Source organism: Phalacrocorax carbo, chromosome 5, assembly GCF_963921805.1.
Source record: "Phalacrocorax carbo chromosome 5, bPhaCar2.1, whole genome shotgun sequence".
Lineage (NCBI taxonomy): Eukaryota > Metazoa > Chordata > Aves > Suliformes > Phalacrocoracidae > Phalacrocorax > Phalacrocorax carbo.
The window spans coordinates 54,861,703-54,882,308 of record NC_087517.1 but is presented as its reverse complement, the minus strand read 5'-3'; the positions used below and the strand labels follow the sequence as shown (position 1 = coordinate 54,882,308).

The 20,606-nt window shown below is 43.4% G+C and overlaps 1 protein-coding gene across 8 annotated transcripts in view; it reads left to right on the top strand.

Annotated features, from left to right (window-relative positions):
- Nucleotides 1–20,606, top strand: part of OSBPL5 (oxysterol binding protein like 5) — a 141,323-nt gene that overhangs the window by 42,626 nt on the left and 78,091 nt on the right. Inside the window, exon 1 of one of the 8 annotated variants that reach the window (XM_064452537.1) lies at nucleotides 16,731–16,793. The exons of 5 other annotated variants lie outside the window; for them this stretch is intronic. The gene's annotated coding sequence lies outside the window, so the exon portion shown is untranslated. 2 more of the 8 variants (XM_064452539.1, XM_064452536.1) reach the window with 2 other exon arrangements.

Genomic DNA, 20,606 nt, shown 5'->3' with positions numbered 1-20,606 from the left:
AGACAGATTTCAATAAAGGTTTTTTTCCAGCATTAAAGTGATACTTTCAGCTCTTTCAGCTCCTCTTTCAGCCTTTTCACATGTTTGCTCAAACAAATAATTTTTGAATTGGAGAAAACATGATAAAATAAGTGTTTGATCATTTGGGAGTTTTTGAAGTGACCAAATGATGCTCTCCTCCATTTTTCTGTTTAGGTATCTGAGTAATATAGAACACTTGTCCGTAGAAGTTTACATGGCCTTCAGCAAGGGCAGGCACCTGGAACTGTCTGTAGAAAGTTGTTCTAGAGACATGAGTTTTAAACAAGAGCTACATCCCCAGTAGTGTAGCAACATTCTTGCTCTTTACACATTGGCAGTGCTGTTCCAGATGGCAGAGGTTTGAATGGGAACATGCACATAGAGTCCAAACACAGCTGTGCTTATTTCAGCTCTCACACATTCAAATGCCGCTGGATGTGCTGTTACGTATATGTGAGAGCTGTCAAATAGATGCACTCAGTGGCACATGCTTTGTAATTAGATGTGTGTGGGAAGCTTACAGTGACAGGCCCCTCCTGCAGTTTGCACACTTGAGTGATTTCACTGGTGTGAATAGGTCTCTTATGCAGGAAAGCACTTGAGACTTTTCATTTTTTAACTTTGAGGAGTGTTAGTTTGAAACACAGACTGAGGGAAGTCCTTCCTTTGTCTTGGACACAGTCTGAATAGGATTCTTTTTTGTCATTCAATATTATTCCTGCAGGACCGCAGTGAAAAAAGAGAACTTAATATATGCAGAAAGCTGTATACATAAATAATGTGTTCGATTCAGATATAGGTGTAGATGGAACTAAGAGGAATGATCATAGAAATGAAGTTACTCGTGAGTGTAAAACCCAGAATGAAGAAAAGATTTGGAGATTAGTCCAAGTTTAATAAAATCATTGCTGTATGCCCTCTTGAAATGCTGTATCTTGGCTAGAACCCTCCTAAGGTGCAAACTGTCACAGGGCATTGCATATAGGCAAAGACAGATGATGGTGTTGCCAGGTACTGGGTCTGTGTAGGGGTTCTGCCCTTATTTTCCTCTCTTTAGTTGTATGTTGTTATTACGGTTAATTACACCATAAGAGATCAAAGGTTTGTTTTTTTTTTCCAAATCTTGTTATGTGTCCCCAAAGCTGCTGCTAGCTCATTTAAGGCTTTATTTGTTTCCCTTTCACTGAGTGACTGCAAATTGAGACCTTCTTCCTAAGCGGCGCCTTTGAAAAATCCTGTTGTTGTTCATGCCCCTTCCCATGCTCTAGCTGTGAAAAGCTTGCTGCTTTCATGGAATGACCCTCCAGGCAGTGTGCCTGTGAGAGTCCATCCTATACATTGTGATGGAAAGCAATGGGAAAAGGTAATTAGAGTGGGATTTAATGTGATATATCAGGCACCTGTAAGACGGTTCACAGCTGCAGATTGGAGTGCATCATGCCTTCAGGTTGCTTGATCTATTAGTTTTACAAACTTTATACCCATGAAGAGAGACACATGACAGCACTCAGGACTCTGGTACTCCATTTATTTGCAGATAGATTGCCACACTCAAAGCAGGCATATATGCTTTTTCACTGCCTTACTGGTGTACCTCATCCCTCATCTTTGAACTGGAGGGATCACAGGTGGAAGGGCAGATTGTGAGTAAACTACCAAGAACCAGCTTCTGCTCCGCTGAGATTATCAGGGGGTTTGCCACTGAACTCAGAGTGAATAGCATAAGTTCCTAGACTGTTCTTGGAGACTTAGTTCTGGTTGCATCTTCCTCTGTATCTTACTCCGTTGTTGGTTCTCAGTACACTTCAGGCCTTCAATATGCCAAGGCCAGGCTCCTGGTTGATAACTGGAAAGGCTCAACATGGGAAATATGTCCGTTGTCCAACCTGTGTGTGTTTGAGCTGTTTGTGGCTTGTTTTGGATCTGGTGCCATGTGAGCTAGGTTCAGCTGCCATTTATTTTACCTTCTTTTGCTTGTGAAGTGGCTGCACCAGCAGTTAACTCCTAAGCCCCTTCAGTGGTGGGATGGAAGGCTGGAATGAAAACACACAGCTTGGCCAAATTTTGGTACTTTTCCTTAGGAGCAGTGCTAGGCTGTATTTGCAAGTTTGTGCTTCCAAAGGTGTGGCTGGGGGGTAAGGGGAGGGTTTCAGTACTAAAGTTTTCAATGGAAAGGTCTCTGATCAGTGTGCAAAATATACTGTATCTTTGCTAATGGATAGAAATCACTGATTATCTCTGCTTGAAATATCCTTTAAACCAGCCCTAAGGCAGGTGACTGAGATGCTGAATTTCAACACAAATAGTTGAAGATCAGTTGAGTAGAAGTCCTCTAAGTCTTGGGTAACTTTAATTATAGGCCATTGCAGTGATGTTAGTAAGTTTACCTACCACTGCCCATGGCGCAATTGTTCTCAGTGTAAATAAATGAGTTGGATGTAGCATTAGGAAAAACCATGTAACTATAGAGATGATGAATTGTTGGAAGAGGCTGTGGAGAAAAAACTGTGCAGTTTTCCTCACTGGAGGTCTTTAAGAGCATCCTGGAGAAATACCAGCCAGGCATGACCTGAGTACACTCAGTTTTGCTTTGAGCAGAGGCATGGGGAAGAAATGCATTACAGGGCTTCTTGAGATATCTTTTAGCCTGGGATAGAAGTATAACACGCTTATGAGTTAATAACCATCTCACATAATTTTCTTACATGTCTCTCACTTCTACATAATGAATGTTGCTTTAAGTGGTAATCTGCTTTCTCTTGCAGCCCCTTATCAAAAAGGCACCATGACTAGAGTTAATTGGCCCTGCCTGCCAGGTGCAGTAGATTAAGGACAACAGCGAGTGATACAGCTTCAGAAAGCCCAACAAATGGGCTTTGTAGCTTTGTGTGTGTACTGGCAGCTGTTGTGGATCACCCTGTTTGAAGACAGTGTTTGGGTGGAAAGCATATCAGCTGGTGTTTGTTGCTGTGTACCTACCAAATGGAAATCTTCTGGGGCAGCTGTGTCTGTATGATGATCTGCTGGTGTTCAGAGTTGGTTTTGGTTGTACTACTGAAGGTGAAGGCAGTAAGCACAGCCAAGTGCACAGACACACAAACACTTGGATTGCATCTTGCATTTATGCTGCATGGCATGTATCAAGAGTCACTGCAGTGGCATTTCTCAAATGCTACACTCTTGCTGCTGCAAATTCTGTTCCAGGTCATGAGTTGCAAATCTTGGCATTCTCCCCTCCCCCCAGTATTTCTTTTTGTTCATGAGGCTTCCACACGGAGCTATGCTTCCACATGGAGCTGCAGCCATTCTTGGGGGGGAGAGTAATGCAGTCTTGACCCAGGTGCATCCCTACATGGGTACTTCAGGTGGTAGAAAGGTGCAAAGATACTTTAAACAGCTGTTCAGGAGGCAAAACTGTGTAGCTAAAAGTAGTGTTCCCTTCCCCAAAAAAAGATATATGTGAGGGGAATGGAAAAGAGCTTCAGTGTGTGTTTTTACTTGCTACTTTCAGGTGTCTGACTTAAATGTGTACCCTAAGAGTGTAGGGATGCTACTGTTCTGCTAAGAGAGCCTGCTGCTTTTAGTCATTCTTGGCAGGAGCCTCTCTCCTTCCACTAAAACCAGAAAGACTAATTTCCTAATTTAGGAGCCATAATTGGTTACCAGAAGTTGGGCAGTGTCCAGCAACAAGGATCTTCCTGAAAGAGAGCGCTGCTAGAATACTTACCTACTGGATGTACACCTCTCTGGAGTCTGCTGCTGGTGGGGCATGATTTATGGCAACCAGAAAGCTGCTGTAACTACTCTGGGGTTGAATTTGCCATTAGCTATTATCAAAATTAGGCTCCTGTGTTCTGGCGTATAACTGGGTTTATTCTCAGTGTATTTGTGTTAGTACTGCTTGCCTTCCCAGGTCCTGGTCTGGCCCTAGCAGATGTCTGCTTGGAAAGCCAGGTTATCATTTTTGTTGACATTGTGGCCTCTGCAGGCTGGAGCAATAGTCTTTTAGCTCCTTCGTTCCCCTGCTGCTGGCGTTGCATATTGGGGATTTGCAGAGCAGAGAGCCAGAGAAGAAACATGGGGCAGGATTTGGGCTGTTGCTTGTTTTCCATCAGTTGTCTTGTCAATCCAGGCCTAAGATGCATTCTGAGTCCTCTCTATTCCACCTGCTAATAGTTTAAATTCTTTCTCCAGCTTAAGGCTTTTTCTCTTTTCAGTTTGAGATTTATACTTTTATTTGTGAACGGAGCAGCCTGAGAGGAGTAGGGTGAGTGTAAAGAAAGGGCTTGTTGGTAATGCCTTATGTTGCATGGCGTGTGAGAGTTTCAGGTAGGAGGAAGAAAGCTGGGAAATAATGACCTGAACTGCTGGAACACCTTAGCTTGTGTTTGCTTGGAAAGCCCACCACATCTGGAAAACAACTGCAAGGAATCATTTAGGTGGTGAACACATCTTCAAAAAAGTCGTTCTTCCAAATTAAAGGCATCTGCACAGGGCTGTCATTTGTGGAATAACACCCCTTGTGAACAAGTCTGACAGTACATCAAGACTTCTTATGAGATCAGAAACTCAATATGTTCATGCATTGCCCAACAGGAAGAGTGAAAGTCCCCACCCTACATGTTTGTACAGTTAAACACGGACTGAAATACAGAAATGCAGAAGGTGAGGGATTTGGGTTTTTATTTTTAACTTCCAATCCCATGTTACATCCACAAGACCATCAGATCTATGTGACAAGGTGCCACATGTGTATGGTCATCTGGATATTCATCATCAGTGCTGAGTACATCAGCTGACTCTTCCCCAGTGTGGTGACACTTAAAATGTTCTGGGGCAAACAAAGCTGAAGTGCTCAGAATGAAGCTGTGAGAGAAGCAGAAGTGGGAGAGATTTTTTCCTTGTATTAGAAAGTTAAAGCAAAGTGTTTGGTTTAATTTTTGACTTCATGTTATTTATGGAAAAATCAGTAGTATGTTGGTAAGAGATTTGGGGAGTGTTGCAGGAGTTCATTTCAATCAAATCCTTTCTTTTTACTGCTTAGTAATAGGTTAATAATGGATACATTTAGGACAATACGTACAAAGACATTACTCTTCTGCAAAGTCATGGTGTTAATCACTTCAGTGTCCTGTAAAAGCTGTTGTGGGCGTTTACACAGGATACTTGTTTTGCTTTCAGACCACTTTAGGGCACTATGTAGGGGAACAAGTAAGTGGCTGCTTAGGTCATGACCTGGGCTGCTATTTGGTGTGAGGACAGCAGGAAGTGTCAGCTCCAGGATGGGCTATTACCATGTGCAGTACCCACTTTAGATATTTGAAACTTGCTGACTCAGTGTGTTAATCAGCAAACACTTGTGGCAGGCTGTCATGTTTTCAGCCTACCCATGTGTGTATCTGTCATTTAAATTGTGTAAAGCAGAGGACACAGGAATTACATTCCCTGTTTACCTGAAGACACTGAATCCATGCTGAATACAAGGTAAAAAATCCACTTTTTCCTTTTGTGTGTGTCTGTAACAGCCTTGCTAAGACAAGACACCTAAAACGTCAGTTCCCTACTTGCTGTCAGTCTCACCAGTCAGAGGTGGCAATAGTAGAAGCCACCTCTTTTCTGGTTATCACAACAGATTATTTTGTTTTCAGTCCCCTTTGCTCACTGTGAGTAGTACCTTACTCACCATAACCACCCATTCAGATCACTCAGGCTATTTGTGCAGCACAGCATTATTCACTGTGGGGGAGATTATCAGAGATTGGTCCCTATTAAAAAACTTCTGTTGCACTATAGAATGTTTCCAGTGGGATCACCTTATTTATTCAGGGAACATTTGTATAAAAGACATAATTTCAACAGAGCGGTGTCCAGTTGTGGCAGCTTAGGAACTACTGCTCTGCTCTTGATTTAAGTGCATGGACTCAGGCTGTCCTGGAAAGGAAACCTGGGCAGATATTATGGTGAACTGTGGTTCCAGCTTTCACCAGAGCAGGATCTGAATCTGATGCTTTGTGAAAATACTGGTATATTCATCCTGACATGTTTTTCTGATTTTGCTGAAATGCTGCACCTACCTTGCATTTGATGAAGGATTAAATAAATGGCACCTGCCAATCTGGCTCTCTGATACCTGATGTGTCGCTCTTTGTAAGAAGCCCCATTTATAATTATTGTTTTATTTGCTTTGATGAAGATGCCTGGGATCGTTAGCTTGTGCAGTGTGCAGTTGAGCTGAGTGGTCTGATCAAGGAAATCTTCTGTTGTGAAATTTTCTTCTGCTTTGGTAAAAGTCAGCTCAATGCACAGAGTTGGTGAGATGCCAAGATGATGTGTTTTTCTGAAGCCCGAGCTCTGTTGTGTGTGAATGTCATGTAAGGACTGTGAGGTGAGTTAAGGGAAGCTCTTTTCTCATCATGAAATCCTAGCAGTGAATTAATCTAAGACCAGATACTGCTCTTCAATGCCTTGCTGTAGCTCACTGGTGACTCGGGATCAAAGAGGAGCTTTTGCCAGCTGAGTGACTGGAAGGTTATTGTGCAGTGCTCCCAGATGGAGACCGCAGTATTAATAGCAACCTGTTGTTTGACCCAGCAGAAATGTAGCTATTGTTCTCTTTAGGAAGAACGCACACCTAGTGCTTTTGACGGTTCTGATATATTTTTTCTGACATATTTTTGCATTCATTTAATAGCAATTGTTTCACTTATTGCCTGTGCAGCCCAATACAGAGCAGTCTGAGTTTAGGGTCAAGTCCTCAGTCATGCTGAGTAGCTTCGCTGGAGTCCTCTGGAAAGGTGCAGGAGACGGCATGTTCCCTTCTGCTTTGCTTCCTTCGCAGTTTGCATGACTGGGTCCAGCCTGGATGCAGAGCCTCTTACAGGCCACCAGAAGGTGCCTGCGGTTCCTTCCTGTCTCAGTAGTGCTTGTCCAGCTAGAGAGGCACGTGACAGGGGACTTTCTTTTAGTTTCCTGGAGAAACCTACCCATTGACATTAAGCTCTTGTGGAGGGTAAATTTTTGCAGTCATTGATTTTACTGGTTTGATTCTATCACTTCAGAGTTACTTTTAATGCATGTTCATAAGCTTAACTATGCCTCTTCACACACCATAAGATAATCTGAACTATTACCTTGCTGATTAAATTGCACTGATTTTTTTGTTTATTTCTAAACAGAAAATTTTGATACACAAGTTGAAAGCCAGTAATTGGAATTTTCTGGTGCTTTTTATGTACAGAACTAGAGCATAGACTTTCTCAATCTTGAGCATTCTCTTTCTTTATAAGTAATGTATCTACATAGATACTATTTTTTCCTGTGAATGATTTTTTAAATATAAATTTTCCAAATTTTGTCCATTAATATAATTTGGCACAAAGACAGACTAATTGCATGGGCAGGCACATTAATAGGGATAGAAATATTTTCCAGTGACAGTGTCTTGAAATAGCAATCAGTTAAGATATCGCCACTGCAGCACAATATTGTTGTTAGATTTTGCTGCCTTTCTGTGAGGATATGAATATTGTGCTGAATCCATACATGTGTGTATATATAAATGTATGTATTGTGTGTGCAATTGTGGAGAGCTTGTATTTAATAATATTGGATCTGTCACTGAACCATTAGGGTATGGTGGATGTTATCACAGAGATCTAAGGACAAAAAACAGCCTCTGCCTACTTTTTTGTCCAACTTCATCCACATTGTAATACCTCAGTTGTGCTGTCAGTGTCAGCTGTTACCCAGAGTGCTCAGGAAGAAGATGAAGGCCTTGATCATGAGGAGTGTGATGATGTGAACCCAGCTGGTCCTGCCTGCAGATCTGGGCAGATTGGGCGCAGATGTCACTGAATATGTTTCAGTCCTGTTTGCTGGTGCTTTTTGCAGGTTTGGCTTTCCCCAAGCACCAGCTTAATGCCGTGGTCCTGCAAAGCAGTGATTGTCGTGCTCTGGTCCTAAGCTCGTAATGTGGATGTGGTCCTCCTAGGCCACATTTAGTTGTCCCAGGCCTATTTAACGTCCCTGGAAATCCTGACCTGGGGTTCACCAGCTGTAGACTCAAGATTTGAAGCCAGATTTCAGCAGTGTAAATGTACACTTGGCTTGTTTTATTTCTTGATTGATTTCTACCAGCAGGTCCTCAGCTACCTTCTTGCCTGTCTCCACAGGAAAGCACTTCGCTTGCACTGTTTCTTCTGTTGTCACGCCCTAAACTGAATAATGGCAGTCTGTGAACTCGGTCCATTTGGAAAAGCCGTAGAATGCCAGACCAGGAGCAGCAGGCATGAGGACTGCACAGGTCTTATCTTCCACTTGTTGTGGTCACCTGCTGATCAATGCAGGGAGCTGCAAAGAGTGTTTGTGTGGCCCTTCTTCCACTGCCATGTTCCAGCTACAGGATCATAGCTCTCAATCTCTTTTTGCATTCACTGATGTATTCATTCTGCTTAACACAAGAAAAAAATACTCCAGAAGCCAACCTGGCTCAGATGTAAGTGTAAGTCTTGGTTCCTTGCCCTCTTGAGCTGATCTCCCCTTCTTGCCATGCTGCCACTGTGCCGCTGATGGGACAAGTCTGGGGACTCAGCACCAGGGAATCCAAGTCACTGATGGCACAGCTGCAGAAATGGGTTTTCTTGGCAGAAAAAACCTGACAGGTCTGGTTTCAGAGAAAAAATCCTTCAGCAAACACATTATGTTGCCATTTTTAAAATGGCATATTCTGTAAGAAACACTTCTGAGCACTCTTACTTGCTTTGGATTTAGAAACGTGCCCTTTGATATGGAGAGCAGATTTTTGGGGTCAGAGGTCCTTCCTTTGGGCATCCACCCTTTCAAGGAAAAGGCTGGTTTCTAAATCACAGGGTTCAATCCCAACAATCTTAATTCTGTCAGAGTTAGCTGCCATGTGTTGTACTCCTGAGCCTCTGGCATGTATGGCACTCTCCTGGCTGGAGTGCAGGCACTGGTGGTTCTATTGGGTTGCGAGCCATTCCTTTCTTGCCACGCAGCTTCTCTGCTTAACCATGGGAGTACAGTTTAAAACCAGAAGCCAATGAAGCACATGATACCCAGCTATCTGTAGCATGAAGTGGTAAGTTAACTCTTCAGAGACAGTCTGGAGCCTAACGGTTGTTCTCTCAAACAGATCCTACTCTGCTAAACATAAAAAGTCATGGTATAAATAGCTTCACTTGCATAAAAGTCAGTTCATCTGCCGTGGATCTGGCTCTACATGTATGGTATGTTCTTTACCATCAGAGATAACGGTATTTAAAGTGACCTTTACAGAGGCTTTTGACTCTCTTTTTTTTTTTTTTTTTTTTCCTGCATCTGGCTCTCTTATTGGCTTTCTTACCATTCCTGTAACATCTATCCCTCTTTGGGAGCTGTTTAAAAGCAAAACCTTGTGGATCTGAAAGCATTAAAGCACAAGGGTTCATGAACAGGGAGGAGAACAGGCTGTTTCTGACTCTGGCTGCTTATAGCTGGACACAAAAGAAGCTGACACATTGGTCATCTTTTTATGCAGTCCCATGGTTCTGGCTTCATTTTAAGCTACAATACACAATGTTTGTCTGTGTAAAAGGCCATAATGGAAACCGGAGTGTTGGAAGAAATAAGGTTGTTTACTCTTTATGGGTGTTCCTTCCTTCCTAATTTAATAAAACACTGTGTCCCCATGTAGCTCCAGACAATTAACTCATCTTTAAGCAGCTACATTAAACTACTCATTAGTCTTAATTTGCATTAACTGTAAGTGCCCAGCGCATTCAGCTAGTCAGCACTGGCTGTGCTAAAAAAACCTGACCGTTGAACAAGTTATTGGTGTAGTCTGAAGTATGTGGTTTTTATTGTGTAAAGTAGTATCAAAGTCATGTTAGGAGGCATCAAAAGTATTTCAGTCTACCAACTTCTCTAATGGAAAACCACAAGCTTTTGAACGTTTGAAAGCTGAGTTTCTGAAGGTTTGGATAAATTTGTCTTTTGCTGGAATAAGTCTTACCAAGAAAAGCCTTTTTTGTGCCATTTCATCTTCAGTGATCCTGTTTCTTACCAGAAGTCCTCTGCAGTATGCTACTATAAAGAAGTGCTTAGAACAAAACATGTTGGCACCAAGCACTAAGTATGAATCTGAAAACAGACCAAAGTTGTGGATGCAGTTACAATTTTTGCAAATGAGTGATTGGATTCAGAACAAAACCCTTCCAAAGATGGGGAGATGTGCTGTTTTGTGGAAACAGGCTGACATTGCTGAGAAGGCAAGGTCACGATTTAATAAACAACACTCTTCCATTCTTCCTTCTTAATTGCAGAAGTCAGTTGGAGTTCAGCTCTTGCATGTTAGGCCACAAGAAAAAACAATTTCCTCTTCATACCTTTTGCTGAATTTTTCTCACAATATGTATAAAACTAAAGGGTAATATTTTTCCTACCTGTTTTAGTAACTAAAGTTACAACAAACAATTCAGGATTGCACATAACAATGATAGTTAATGATGTGTTCAGAAAGTTTACTTTGCCCAGTAGCAGTGTCCACATGTTTCACCATATGGAGTTTTTCAATCTAAACCTCCTGCTGTGCTCTGTAGCTGTCAGGTGCCTGGCTGGGTGAGCAGCACGCTTGTCCTGCCGTTGCTTGGCGCTGGGGAGTAGTGGGCTCTGAAATGGGTCCCAGTAGCTTCTTCCCTGATTTTTAACAGTCCGGGCATGTAGTTTGCCTGGTTTAGCGACCCATTTCTCATGGGTCACTCAACTTGCCCAGCCAATGGCCATTTTCCTCTGGTTCTCAAACCAGAGCTTTTGGGGGTGCCAGTCTTCCTTGTCTTTTTTCTGCTGGTGGTGGTTGGGTAGTTGGACTTTTGCCCATCTACTCTTCCCCTGTTTGCCCCCAATCCCAATGTGAGGCTGATCTTTGTAGAGCAGTGTTTTTGCTCACTGCAAACAACCCGTGCTGCTGTAATTCCTCAAGATCAAGCTGGGTGCTGCAGAGGTTTCTGTGTGCTCCTTGCGGGGTGCGTCACTGGACTCTCGGTACCTTCCAGCGTGGCTGAAAAGCTTTGCTGTTTTTTGTGGGCATGAAACTGTGCCTTGGTTCACAGTTCTGTTGTGGCTTTTACTTTTACTTTTCAAAGACAAACTCTCCTGCTCTTTTCTTCTCTGTGGATTCACAGTCTGCCTTCAAGAAAAAGATGACTCCTTGCAGTTTTTGATTATTAAACTGAGGAAAAAGAACAACCCCCAAAACTAAAGCACTGCCACTTATTGGCAGCATGGCAGTGATTCAGGCTAACTGGGCGGCAAGCACAAATCTTGTCTCGACAACATTGTGTCATTTGGGAATACCATTACAATAGTGCACGTTTCACACAGTGGTATTTCCTCAGTCTCCTAGCCCTGGAAAACCTCCTGTTACTGGATACTCACCAAGCTCTTAATGGAGAGTTTGGAAGCAGCCACCAGATGTGGCAAGATTTATAAACATGCATTAGCTATCTTCTTGCTTTTTCCTGGATCATGGAACCTAATCACATAGTTGGAAAGAGGTTTACATTTTTCTCCTAAACTGGGGTCCAAAGGCCCAGACCTACCCATACTTTCTAGCAGGCTGATTTCTCATAGCTATGTTCCCAGAAACAGGCACAGAGAATGTAAAAAAATGGTATTTCCAAGATTAGCCTGTTAGCCAAACACATACTGAGAAGAGTAATTTGCCTAGAGGGATGGGTGGTGGACATATTTCTTGTTGTGCTTAGGCCTCCCCCATTGCTGCCACCTGAGACTTCTCTATTATTTTCTAATAGCTTTTTTTTTTCCCGGATGCTTTTATTGCTAGCTGTCCTTGCTTGTCTCTCTGACTCCTGGGATCCTGGTTTCTTTGCACTGCAAGAAATACTGGCTGTAATTCTTTCAGTCTCTCTCTCTTTTTTTTTCTTTCTTTTTTTTTTAAAAACAAGGTATCTTCAAGTGTTTGCTTGTGAATCTCCAAAATGGTACTTCCCTAATCTGATCCTTTAATTGCCACTAGTGCATAACGCCTTGCATTTTCTCACTTTTCTACCCTGTTACTACCGTATTTTACTGCTTAGGTACTGTGGAGTCCCTGTGAAGGCAGGAAGATACGGCTTTTCTGAAAGTGAGCTCTGTAGTGAAATAACAAGGCATCAAACACATCGATAGCAGTGGTGGCAGGGAAGTTCCTGTGTTGTATAATAGGTGTTAATGCTACAAATCTGCCAGGTTCTGAATTTGTATTCTTTCAGGGTACTGCATTCACAGGAAAGCCCACAGTCACCTCTTCAGACCTGGTTATGGGATCGGTGCTCTTGTTAATTCTATTATGCGTCAGGAGTGAGAGTGCTGTGATTTAGTAAGATTACTTTCTTTACATGAGCTAAATTGATGACAACAGCAGCATTGCTGGTGAGAAGCAGCATCCCATCAAAGCTGTACTTTGTATAAAGCAGCAAGCATGCCTCAGTACTGTCAATAACATACTTCCTGTGGTCCTATTAATTTACAGACATAAAAGGGTAATATTTAGGCAAAAGCCACTCTTTAGCATGTAGGACTTTTGGCATAATAAAGGAGGGTTGGCATATCTCCAGTCTGTTCCCTCTGACCCAGGGCTTCCTCAAAAGCAAAGCTGTGAAGGCTTCTGTGTAAGAGCGCAGGCCCTTCCCAGGCAAGCTCCTTCTCCCAGCCAGGGCTTGGGGCAGCTGGGAGAATCTGGCAGTGTGGTGCTGTGCTGCTACGTTTGCACACTGATTTCCTTGTCACTGGTGTAAGTCAGGAGTGACTTCAGTGAAGCTGCAGAAGCAGGCTGTTATCACACACAACTGAGAGAAAAGGAATAAATGAGAAAATTGGGATAAATTATACTTCTTGTGTGAAATGCTGTTACTGCTGAAGTTGTTGTCAGAACTTTATTTGGTTTTTATGGTCTCTGTGTTATATCTATGGTTGTCTTGATATATCTGAATGTCAAATAAAAACTGCATCAGCCTATTTAAATATAGAAGAGACTTGAGATGTATGTGTGGAATTAGGGAAATAGCAGGAGATAGGTTTGGCTGTTGTAAAGCCACTGGTGCAACCTATAGAATTGTCTAAACCATAGGGGTAATAGCATATATTTTTTGGAAAAATGAAATGTTAGTTTCTACACTTTTCTTTTTTTGTACAGCGTGATAGGGAGATGGTTAAGACTTGACCCTGTTTGCAGAGCATCTTGAAAACAGTTTAAGAAAACAGATGAATTATATTTGTTTAAAAAAATAGCTTTAGTTTGAAAATAGCATAAGAAGGTACAGCATGAAGGATATTTTAAGACTGAGAACAGCAATGTAGAACCAAAAGTTTTTTCTTTATCAAAATTCTAGATGTAAAATGGTTTAATCTGTTGCTTATGAGAAACCCAAGGGCTTGCCTGTGTCATTCCAAAACGTGCAGTTAATGGGGAGTCTGGAAGCAGTGAGAAAGCATCGTGAGGTGTACATCAGAAAGCAAATCTTCCTCCATCTCCTTCTCATCTTGCTTAATGGAATAGCAGCATGGTAGAGCCCAGCACGTTTCTTTTGTGTCAATATGTGTGTGTTTGCACTCTGCGACCACAGAAAGGTGTAAAGCCCAAACCCCAAATCTCTTTCACCTCAGTGATGTTTCAAGAGGATTCCAGGTCTAAAATGAGAAAGAAAAAGAAGTTATTTCTGGTTTGTTTGTTTGCTATAGTTTGGGTCTTTTTAGAGCTTGAAATACACTGTGGAGACTGTATAATCTGGGGAAGGCCTGGTAGGCTTAGTTGTGCTAAGCCATCCTTGCCAGAGCAGCTGGAGAAGACCTCATAGCATCTCCGCACTCGGCTGGCATTGGGACGGCTGAAGGCTCCTGGGGCTAGAGGTCTAAGAAGGGATGTAGGGAGTCTCCCCCAGCGATGCTCACATCCTGCTGCCTGGCCAGACAAGGGTTAAGGGCTGCCCATCTACTCTGGTTGATTCACAGGATTTGAAGGAAAAGGTGTGCCTTTCTTTCCAGGAAATCAGAAGGCACAAAGGGAGACGCCTTTGGGCCTTTGCTACTTTGTCATAGGAAGAAGCTGTGGTTTAAGTTATTTGGGCATTGTCTTTGGCCAAGTAAGTCATGCCCAGAGGAAAAGGGCTAGTGTAGACTTTGAGGTGGGAGTTGCTGAGACTTTTCTAGAGAGGTTAACAAGCTCTTCCCAATTTTTATGGCTTTGAAAGCAGCTTCGCTACCGGACCATGGAGCTGCTGCATGTGAGCTGAACCTACGGGCATAATCTAGGCACCAGCTCAGCTGATTTCTAGTTGTAAACTGATCAGGTCATTGATTTGTGGCAAGCATCAGAATTTGGAGGTATTTTAAGTGTGGGAGTCTGCTCTAAGATATGGTTTTACATTGTTAATTTAGCAACACAAAGCTGCGTGTGCTAGTTGGCGTTTTTCTGACAGCATTTAATAGTGGTAATTTTTTTTGAAAATCAAGTTGTTTTACCTGCTTTTTAGGAAAGCAAACAGTTCAGCCAAACTTATAGAGAAAATCACCTGGGATAAGCATGGGGATCCAGTTGTGCTTGTCCAAGTTCAGGAAGGAAGCTGTTGCTTGGCAGAAATGGAGCATAAACAAAGAAAGAAACAGTGGGAATGTGATTACCAGGCATGTGGGAAGTGACTTTCACGCAAGTCTCTTTAAGATCAAGAAGCGTTAAGACTCATCCTGTCTGCACTGACCCCAAGCAAGTCACCACTGACCCAAGTCCAACCAAGCAGTACAAGCTAGCAAGAGAGCAACCATGTACCAGTTTGCAGAAACAAGTTTTGTTATGCCATTAATCTTGAACTAGGCTGTGTAAGGAAGAGGTAGGGCATCTTAGAAGGGAGGCATACTAGCTTCCTTTTGGGGAGAAATTTGAGGATTTCCTCTTGTTTTGGCATGGCGGAGATGGCGGAAGTTAATGTGCCATTGCTCACAAATGATGCAGTGGCAGTTCCCCTCTCCAGCATGTTGTGCCTTGTGCGCGGCCAGTGACTCTCATGGCTGCCAAGAGCAGATCACAGTCCAAAACTATTTGTGAGGAGCCTACCGGCTGCAGTGACATTTAGTGGTTCAATACAGAGAAGGGGTTGTTTAGAGCTGCCTCTGCACCTACACGTCCAAAAATTCCCCACCCTCTCTGAGAGGCAACCGGCCACGGCACCATTGGATTTGCTGGCGTTGCTGCAAATGCCGAACAGCCTGAGCAAAAGCTGAAAGACTGACTTATCTTTGCAGCACTGGGCAATGAAAATGGGGGAATTACGAACCAAAGGAAACACAGGGCTGGAAGGGACCTGCAGAGATCATCAAATCTTTTTCTTGGACAAAGCTGTTCCTGGGAGCTCCTTGTCTCATGTGTCCTCAAAAATCCACTGTGCCTTCACAACTAGCGTGGCCTCAGGGTGTCCTTCCCAGCCAGGACCCCACCTGCATCCTCTCAGCTCAATGGAGACCTCAGACCTCTTGCAGGGCCAGTTGCTTGTGAGCCTTTCTCTTCAAATTCATCCCAATTTTTTCTCTCAGCTCATAATACCCAGCTACATAGGGCTGCTTTAATAACTGTCTGAAAGCAAGACAAACACTCTTGTCTGGACACTGACTCCCAGACCCCAAATGCACTGGGTGGATTTACTGTGCCCCTGCCCATACCACCTCTGGTACATGCAGTAAAGAAAAGTTACTTTCCAGTCTTTGTGTCATTTGCTGCCAGGATTTACTGCAGGATTTCTCTGCCCTCTTAAATGAGGCTGGACTTTTTTCTGCACACAGTGTGCACGCCACGTGGTTCTGCTCCTCTTTAGTTATCCCAGGACACACAGGCAGTGTCTCTGGGGGCCCTGGTTCTCCCAGCCCCTTGTTGGAGAGGCACTGTGGACCCGTGGCCTTGGCATCACGCCTTACATGGGTCCTGCTGGGTGTATCACTTCCTCCAAGGCAGTGGCGTTAGGATCCCCGTGGTGTTCGTGCTGCCTGACACATAAGCATTGCCTCCCACAAGGATTTCAACAGTTTCCCCGCAGCAACGGTGTCTCTGGTAGCTGCAATTTCTGATCTAATAAAAGATCTTCATGTCTCAGCAGATGCTGCAGCTTCAGCAAACTATGGACTGTCAAGTGTAGAAGGTGGTGTTTATGCATACATTTTAATCCTTGTTTGCACAGTACTTTGAAGGTGTAAAATACCTCAGAAATGCTGGCTTCTTATTGTTACTATTACCACTGTCATCTTAATTTTCCATAATTTCAAATATCAGTTATTCATGAGAAATCAGTGCAACAAGTGGGACTTCTTCCAAAGCATTTTAGTTTGTCTTGTTTTCAGTCAGATCATGCCAGATGCCTTGGAGGAATCTGATCTAACACAAACCCAGACAAGTCACTATAAAACTGTATACAAAAATATACAGGCTGATACACTGCAGCTGGTGACACCGGCAGATATAGATGTTACTTGCAAAACTCTTCCCTTACTGCGAGAGCGCGAGGGCCAGGGAAGAACAGATGCTGCGGAGAACAGCAGCAACACAAATAGCCTTGGGAGCAAGCTTTGGCCAAGGTGTGTGTTTTGCATTTATTGCTTGATTTAGCAATATTGGGAAAACCCATGAAGGAAAAACATTTGGATATTTTCCAGGTGTGGAATGATGTGGGAAGAAGCAGGGCTGTAATTAAGCATGCTTGCCTACTGAAATATGTGTGCGCTTGCTACAGGATACTGTAACTAGCAATGTCTATTGAACTATTTTTAAAGCTAAAGCAGTAATACTGTGCTACTGTGCCTGATGTCTGCTCCTGTGCTTGGCAAACCTGCCACTGCATACCAGGTTTAGGTTCTGTGCAGCTTAGGAAATTATGCTTTTTACTGTGTTCAGCTATATCAGTCGAGAAATCTTTGTCAAACTCGGGTTTATCTGAGCCCTGTGCAGAATGCACTGATTTGCACCACCACCAGCCCACTGTTGCAAAGATTTACTTTATTACTTACAGATTAAATTACAGAAAAGAGTGAATTGGTATTTTTTTTTCCTTCTGATTGCACAGTGATTCTGTGTGCCAAGAAGCCGCTAAAAAGAAACAGAGTGCAAGAGATTGTGTGACAGGAATAGGGTCTGTCACAGAGTTGCAGATTATTTACGGCTGGCACACTTTAATAAATGACTGCAACTAGCTCTAATTTTCTTGCTGCTGCCCCTCTGCTTTGATCAGTAATGAAACTGTTAACAGTGCTGACAAATTATTGTTGATGAGCATTGCAGTTTAAACTTCCCCTGACAAACAGTGGCGGATCACACCCGTCAGGGCTATTGTTTTGGGCTTTCTTTGGACATATCGCTTGGTTGAATCAAGCTGCTCTTCTTGTCAGGATTTTCTTCCACAGTCACCATGGTTAGAGAGTCGCTCTGGTTTTCTGAGCGAGAGCTGGGATTGTAGACAGCGTGCTGGCAGCGTGTGGGAGGTGTGTTTCATTGCCATGTGCCCCTGGAGCAGAGGCTTTGCGTGCGGGTGTCTTCTCTGGGTCCTGTGCTGATCTGCAGCTTGGAGTAGTGTAGCATCCAGGAGGGGACCAGCAAACCTCTGTGCACGTAGCAGCAGCGAGGATCTGGGTAGGGGCAGTGGCTCTGAACGCAAGTGTCGTGTGGGAGAGGAGAATGATTGCCGTCTGAGACAGGGAGCGCTGCGGTGAGTGTGCTTTCCTCCACCTTCCCCAATACTGATCCCAGCCTTCCTACTTTCCTATAGCTCTTTCAAATCTCCCTTTGTGCAGGCTCTTTCTTTGCTCCTTTTGATCTCTCCTTTTTTTAAACCTGTCTTCCTCTTCTCCCCTCATCTCTCATTCCTCTCCTTTCAGTCTCCCTTTCTTTGTTCCTGTCCCTGTGCCTCTGAGGCTGGATGGACTCTTATGCAAATGCAGTGGGTTCTTTGAACATTTGTAGCCTTATGCTTTGGGAACTGTTGACTGGCAGGAATTGTCTGTAATAGATTTACAAGTACCCGAACACCCTATTTACATTTCCGCCTGTCTGCTCAAAATTGCTGGCACTCGGCTCCCTTGAAGCTTGAATGCTGCTAGAAGCAGCTGTAGCAGTCCTGTGATTTGCTTCATCAGTTGACATTTTCAGGAATTTGGTTTGATATAACGAGGTTGGCCATTTTACTGCCCTCTGCTGCTAAACAACTTGGGTAACTTCTCACCTGCTTAAAGGGATGGAGTCCCCTACATATACTTGGCTTTATAAGTGCGAGCCCACATGAAAATGTGCTTCCTTCTTATGTTGTTGTTGTTGTTATTATTCAGCAGTCTGTATTGATTTGTGGCATATTTTATTCAGCTAAAACCCTGATCGGCCCAATTCTGCTATGTGTCTAGATTGCGTGTAGAGTTAGGAGTTTTAGTAGTGATTTCAAGATCAGGAGCAAATCCTCTACAAAATCAGATCTTGCTTATGTAAACAAGTTGCACTACTTTTAACTATGATTCTGTAACACTGATATAATCCTCCCCTAGTGTGAATTCAGGTATGCCAGTGTGAACATGCTTATACCAGCATAGCTTGTTCCCCTGTGGGAAAGGAGAACAAGCTATTCCAGTATATAGAGCACTTTTATTTGGCTCTGACTACATCCACACTTTCATTGTATTGGCAGAAATATACCAGCACGTAATACTTGTAATTTAATATGGGTGAACTGCTACCATATCATGTATAGAAGTCTTGGTCTGCGGACTGCCTGAATAACTCCTTGACAAGTAAGTGTTGAATATGCCGTGTATTATAATCTTGCCTCTGTGACTGGAGGTAGAGTGGAAAGACTTAGTGTTACCGTCATTATGTATTCACAGTTAAGAAACTAAGAATTAGTTGGTGTGTTGGCTATAAAGTCATGACTGTGAGTCATGTGAGTCACGGCTGTAGTTTATTTTTAAATAAAGTACGTAAGACTTTATTCACTTTCAGACTGGTTGCTGACCTTTGTTTTTATTTGCAGCATATTGGCAATGTAAAAGGGCCATGGCAAGATGCAAATTCCAGTAATGCTTACTTGGAAGTGCCTTTGAGCTGGCAGGGAAATATAGAGGTGTTCTAGCAACATTGAAAATCTGAGTCGCGAAAAGCCACTTGTGCCAGTGAAAAGTGAGTGCGTGATGGCTGTGAAATTCTTGGCATTTGTATCTGTGGTCATCTACCTCAGTCACTGGCAGGGCAGGGCAGTCCGGAGAGCAATGGGCAACAGGTACAGAGAGAAACTTTTAAAAAATTCGGATACTATATTCCCAAATATCATGGTTTATTGACGGATTTTTCCCAGTACTGCTGCAAATCTAGATGACTGGTATGTGCCTTGTAGGAAGAACCATGTAGGAAAGACTCTTGGTGTTTGCGGAGAAAGGAGAAATACATTTGGTATGGGAAACACTTCAGAGTAATTGCACAGTGCCACCAACAGACTAGGGTCTTCTGGAGAGGAGCTGTCTTAATTGCACATGACTGACAGGTGTCTGGAAACATGGGACCTATCTAAAACTTATAGGATTTCTTCTACCACAGAGTAAATAAACCAATGCGACCCTTTTCTTGTGCATGATAAGAGGTTATTTTAAGGCAGGTGACAGTGAGGTGAAGGATTCTCTGGGGAGGAGAAGCTGATGCCATTAGTGGACTGCAAAGCTTTGCTGGGAGGAACATGCTTTATTGTGCTGCTTGATGGCACGGTTACCTTGCCAGACTGTTGAGGGAAATAAATGTTCACAGAACCTAATAGTTTCCTCCTGTGAGTTAGCGTCACCTCCATCTCATTTAATTCCCACCTTTGCTTATTGTGAGTGCCATTTCAATGCTGTGTTTCTTAACTTCATTACCTCCAGACTGAGCACTGCTTCAGAAGCAGCTTTCTGAACTGCAGGGGGCTTGTTTTGCAGAGCAGGGAGGAAAACTTCTTTGCCGTTTTTCACCAAGCTCATTGAGTCCCCATGACTCTGATGATGGTGGCAGAGGTGTCTCCTGTGAATGGGCTGGGGTTTTTGCTGGCAGGCTGGGGCTGCAGCTGGGTGGTGCTGGGGCTGTTTGGTGGCACAGGTAGGTAGCAGTCAGTAAAGCTGGTGTATGGTTGCCAAGAGCAAGCAGCTGACCTTGGACAAATCTGCAGCTGGGCTGTAGCTCAGCCTAGCATCCAGCTTGCCCTGGTCTTTGCTGCTTCTTTCTAGGAGGAAAGTGATCTATGACGGTCCTTTTGCTAGTTCAGATTACTTCTCTCCCTGGGCTGACTCACAGTTTTTGCCTGCTGTCTTTGCTTTGGGTGGGAGCTGCAGGCTGTCAACAGCTGATCTTTCACCTTAAAGAGTCCAGCAACGTTGGCAGCCCTGCAAGAAGAGGCAGAGGCATCAGACAGGTCCTTGCCTGCAGTTCTTGGCAGTAAGGCTTGCAGTCAGGACAGTTTACATGAGATTGATAGACACAGATGCAGTATCAGCTCAGCCCCACTCCCACAGGAGTCCACAGAATCTATTGGTGAGCAATTTTGAAAAGCTCT